This window comes from Mobula birostris, chromosome 5 (genome assembly GCF_030028105.1).
Source record: "Mobula birostris isolate sMobBir1 chromosome 5, sMobBir1.hap1, whole genome shotgun sequence".
NCBI classification, from domain to species: Eukaryota; Metazoa; Chordata; class Chondrichthyes; order Myliobatiformes; family Myliobatidae; genus Mobula; species Mobula birostris.
This window is the reverse complement of record NC_092374.1, coordinates 157,969,716-157,975,715: the sequence shown is the minus strand read 5'-3', so window position 1 is coordinate 157,975,715 and position 6,000 is coordinate 157,969,716.

The following is a 6,000-nucleotide window of genomic DNA, read 5'->3' as shown; positions in this document are numbered from 1 at the left end:
GTGTGTATATAAACAAATAACGGATGGGGTACGAGGGGGAGGTGGAGCATTAGCGGAAGTTTGAGAAGTCAATGTTCATGCCATCAGGTTGGAGGCTACCCAGGCGAAATATAAGGTGTTGTTCCTCCAACCTCAGTGTGGCTTCATCTTTACAGTAGAGGAGGCCATGGATAGACATGTCAGAATGGGAATGGGACGTGGAATTAAAATGTGTGGCCACCGGGAGATCCTGCTTTCTCTGGCGGACAGAGCGTAGGTGTTCAGCAAAACGATCTCCCAGTCTGCGTCGGGTCTCGCCAATATATAGAAGGCTACATCGGGAGCATCGGACACAGTATATCACCCCAGCCGACTCACGGGTGAAGTGTCACCTCACCTGGAAGGACTGTCTGGGGCCCTGAATGGTGGTAAGGGAGGAAGTGTAAGGGCATGTGTAGCACTTGTTCCGCTTACAAGGATAAGTGCCAGGAGGGAGATCAGTGGGGAGGGATGGGGGGGCGAATAGACAGGGCAGTCGCGTAGGGAGCGATCCCTGTGGAAAGCAGAGAGAGTGGGGGGAGGGAAAGATGTGCTTAGTGGTGGGATCCCGTTGGAGGTGACAGAAGTTACAGAGAATAATATGTTGGACCCGGAGGCTTGTGGGGTGGTAGGTGAGGACCAGGGGAACCCTATTCCTAGTGGGGTGGCGGGAGGATGGAGTGAGAGCAGATGTGTGTGAAATGGGGGAGATGCGTTTGAGAGCAGAGTTGATGGTGGAGGAAGGGAAGCCCCTTTCTTTAAAAAAGGAGGACATCTCCCTCGTCCTGGAATGAAAAGCCTCATCCTGAGAGCAGATGCGGCGGAGACGAAGGAATTGCGAGAAGGGGATGGCATTTTTGAAAGAGACAGGGTGAGAAGAGGAATAGTCCAGATAGCTGTGAGAGTCAGTAGGCTTATAGTAGACATCAGTAGATAAGCTGTCTCCAGAGATAGAGACAGATAGATCTAGGAAGGGGAGGGAGGTGTCGGAAATGGACCAGGTAAACTTGAGGGCAGGGTGAAAATTGGAGGCAAAGTTAATAAAGTCAACGAGCTCAGCACGCGTGCAGGAAGCAGCGCCAATGCAGTCGTTGATGTAGCGAAGGAAAGGTGGGGGACAGATACCAGAATAGGCAGGGAACATGGATTGTTCCACAAAGCCAACAAAAAGGCAGGTGTAGCTCGGACCCATACGGGTGCCCATAGCTACACTTTTAGTTTGGAGGAAGTGGGAGGAGCCAAAGGAGAAATTATTAAGAGTAAGGAGGACTAATTCCGCTTGACGGAGCAGAGTGGTGGTAGAGGGGAACTGATTAGGTCTGGAATCCAAAAAGAAGCGTAGAGCTTTGAGACCTTCCTGATGGGGGATGGAAGTATATAGGGACTGGACATCCATGGTGAAAATAAAGCGGTGGGAGCCAGGGATCTTAAAATCATCGAAAAGTTTAAGAGCGTGAGAAGTGTCACAAACATTGGTAGGAAGGGATTGAACAAGGGGGGATAAAAGCGTGTCGAGGTATGCAGAAACGAGTTCAGTGGGGCAGGAGCAAGCTGAGACAATAGGTCTGCCAGGAAAGGCAGGTTTGTGGATCTTGGGTAGGAGGTAGAAACGGGAAGTGCGAGGTGTGGGAACTATAAGGTTGGCAGCAGTGGATGGGAGATCCCCTGAGCGGGTAAAGTCGGTGATGGTGTGGGAGACAATGGCCTGGTGCTCCTTAGTGGGGTCACGATCGAGGGGTAAATAGGAGGAGGTATCCACGAGTTGTCGCTGTGCCTCGGCAAGGTAGAGGTCAGTATGCCAGACTACAACAGCACCCCCCTTATCGGCAGGTTTAATAGTAAGGTTAGGATTAGTGCGGAGGGAGTGGAGAGCAGCGCGTTCGGAAGGAGTAAGGTTGGAATGGGAACAAGGTGCGGTGAAGTCGAGACGGTTGATGTCCCGTCGGCAATTAGCAATAAAGAGATCCAGAGCAGGCAGAAGACCAGAGCAGGGTGTCCATGAAGAGGAGGAGGGTTGAAGACAGGAGAAGGGGTCATCGGTGGGGGTGGAAGAGTCCTTGCCGAAGAAGTAGGCTCGGAGACAGAGACAGCGGAAGAACAGTTCCGCGTCATGGCGAACACGGAACTCGCTGAGGTTTTGGGCGAAGGGGGGGCGAAGGTGAGGCCCTTACTGAGAACAGAGCACACTGCCTCAGACAGTTGAAGGTCGGAGGGGATGGTAAAGCCGCGGCACGGATGAGAGCTGGGATCGAGGCGGGGGGGAGGCTAGGGGTGTCAGTGGAGAGGGAAGGGTTCCCCCCCTCCCCCTTTTCCTTCTCCCTGGGCCTCCTGTCCCATGATCCTCTCATATCTCTTTTGCCAATCACCTGTCCAGCTCTTGGCTCCATCACTCCCCCTCCTGTCTTCTCCTATCATTTTGGACCTCCCCTTCCCCCTCCCACTTTCAAATCCCTTACTCACTCTTCCTTCAGTTAGTCCTGACGAAGGGTCTCGGCCTGAAATGTCGACTGTACCTCTTCCTATAGATGCTGCCTGGCCTGCTGCGTTCACCAGCGACTTTGATGTGTGTTGCTTGAATTTCCAGCATCTGCAGAATTCCTCGTGTTTGCGATAGAATACCTGATGTGTTTTGAGGGCGAGTGCCCCAGGTTTAGAATCAGTGTCCCCGGTGTAAGTAAAGGCAATTTAAAAAGTATGAAGGAAAAGTCGTCAAATGTGAAAATAGGCTAAAGAAGTCGTCCTTGGATGTGTCAGGACAAGTATTTATTTATTTTGTGTATTTAGAGATACAGCTCAGTAACAGGCCCAACAAGCCCACAAATCCCAATTATACCCATGTGACCAATTAACCAACTAACCCCTAAGGCTTTGGAACGTGAGAGGAAACCCACATACCTGAAGGAAACGTGCGCATTCGTGGGGAGGACGTACAAACTCCTTACAAACAGCGGTAGAAGTGAACCTGGATCATTGGCACATAGGATCATTACCCTAACCAATATGTTACCAAGCTGCCCAAGACTGCTGCTTCATTATACTTAGAGAAGTGGGGAACGAGGGGCCGGCTCAGTGAGAATGATGAACCGTCCATAGTGATCAAAGAAAGTCAAGGAAAATATTAAATCAAGAGCACACAAATTGGCAAAAGTTAGTGGTAGACAGACAGACTGGGATCAGAGGACTAAAAAACTAAAATGGTAAGAGAAAATTGCAAAATGAAAGTAGAAGGATGATAAATATCAAAATAAACAGAGAAAGCTTTTTATAAATTTACAAAAAAAAGATGGTAGCTGGGGAAATGGTGGACTACAGCAGAGGAAAACTGTGGAAGTAATGATGGGCAAGAAGGCACGGTAGATATTTCAAATCCAAGTCTTCATGGCAAAGTTACTGTCAACATCTCAAAGATCACCAACCAACTAGGAAGGAAGAACTTGGAACAACCCTTATCACAAAGGACTACATATTGGAAACACTAATAGCAGTAAAGGAGAAGAAGTTGCTGAACTCAATAGCCTGCACACAGTACAGTACAGAAACAGCCTATTATATCCATGACCATGCTGCCAATTTAAGCTGCACATCTGTCTGCATATGGCCCATATCTCTCCATCCCCTGCTTGTTCACATACCTGTCTAAATTCCTCATAAACATTGCTATTATATCTGCTTCTACCACCTCCCCTAGCAGCATGCTCCAAGCCACTTACTACTCTCTGTGTAAAAACTTGCCTCATACAGGAGACAGCGCTGTGCAAAAGTATTGGCAAATATATTTATAACGAAGGTGCCCGAGACTTTTGCACAGTAGAGCAGTAATTTTATGTATTGCTCTGTCCTGCTACAAAGAAAAACAAATTTCATGACATGTGAGTGATGATAAACCTGATTCTGATACGGGTCTCTATTGTGGACTGATAGTGGGAAATGGGCAGGGAGAGGGGGATCATGGTTGGGAAAAAGTGGAGAGTGGAGGGAGTGAGAAGCACCGGAAAGATACTGTAATGATCAATAAACCAATTGCTTGGAGTAAAATGACCTTGCCTGGTGCCTTAGGGTTGGGTATGTCTGCACCTGCACAAGCCCCCTGCCCCGGCACTCCTTCTCTGCCACTTATCCCACACCTCTACTGCAGTGCTCCACCCTCACCATCCTAACATCCTTTGCCCCTGCCGGATTTACAAACTCTCCATACCATGTTGACAAATACAGTACTATGCAACAGTTTTAGCCACCCAGGTTAAATATGTGTGCCTAAGACTTTTGCACAGTACTGTATCTCCTTCAAATTTCTTTCTCTCACCTTAATGGCACCCAAGGAGGCAGCAGAGCCATTCACTGATGTGTTTCAAAACACTTCGATTTCCAGAAATCAGATTGGAAAACTGCATATGTAATAATTCAAAAAAAAAGTGGGAAACAATTGGCCAGATAGCCTAACATCAGATACTGGGAAATACCTGTGCCTCTATTTAAAGAAGTAACTACTCATTTCAAAAAAGCTGAATACAATTAAGGCAACATGATTTTAGAAAAGGGAAAGTTGATAAAGTGGCAAGAGATATGATGAGCTGAGTTAAAGGATAACCAGTAGATGTAATCTATTTAGATTTCTAGAAAGCATTCGATGAAATGCCACATAAAAGGTACACGCACATGAAGAGATGTTTGAGTATGAGGTGAGATGTGTTGATATGGATCGAAATCTGCTCGATCACATCAAATACAGACAGTCAGAATACATGGCTCTTTCTCAGGCTTAAAAGCCTGAACTAGTGGAGCACCGGAAGATTCATATTGGCCCTCATATTTACTATTTGTATTTTTGACGTGGAGGAGGGGCAAAGTACGAGGTGTCCATGTTTACTCATATCATGGAATGAAGAGGGAGAGTGTGCTAGGCTGAAAAAACTTGAACTTTGCACTGGGATGTAGACAGGGTGGTTGAGTAGAAGCTTGGGAAATGGAGTTTGATGTGGACAGTGTGAGGTCATGTACTTCAGCTGGAGAAACCAGAAGGCAGGCTAATAGCTAAATGGAGTACAGTGTAAATGATCTTGTGAATGCCATCAAGACAGCAATTTGCATTTTGACCTTTACTGCTAAAGTACATTTAGAAACAGAGAACTATTGTTACAATTGTACAGGGTGTATTGTATACGCTTTTGCTTCCCTTATTTAAAAAAAGATATGCTAGGTTTGGAAGCAGTCCAAGCTTACTTCCTGGATGAGAGGACCGTCCTATAATAAACAGCTAAAAAACAAATTGCAGGAGCTACACACACACAGTACTGGAGGAACGCCACAGGAGTGGAGTGGTTAGCGCAACGCTATGGGCAGCATGGTGGCATAGTGGTTAGCACAATGGATTACCGTACAGGCAACCCAGGTTCAATTCCCGCCGCTGCCTGTTCTCCCCATGACCACATGGGTTTACTCCGGGTGCTCCGATTTCCTCCCACAGTCCAAAGACGTACTGGTTGGTTGGTCAATTGGTCATTGTAAATTGTCCTGTGATTAGGCTGGGATTAAATCAGGGGATTGCTAGGCGATGTGGCTCGAAGGGCCTATTCCATGATATATCTCTAAGTAAACTCACTGGGTCAGGCAGCATCTGTGGAGGGAAATAGACTTTCCACATTGTGGGTCCAGTCCACCTACAGACCACATGACATCCTGAGTGATGTTTATGCCAAGGAACTTAAAGCTGTTCACCCTCTCAACCCCAGAACCATTGATGTCAGTAGGGGTTAGCCTGTCTCCATCCCTCCTGTAGTCCACAACCAGCCCCTTTGTTTTAGCGACATTGAGGGAGAGGTTGTTTTCTTGACACCACTGTGTCAGGGTGATGACTTCTTCTCTGCCTCATTATTATTTGAGATTAGGCCAATCAGTGTAGTGTCATCAGCAAATTTAATTTGCAGATTGGAGCTGTGGATGGAGGCAAAGTCCTGGGTATACAAAGAGTAAAGGAGGGTGCTT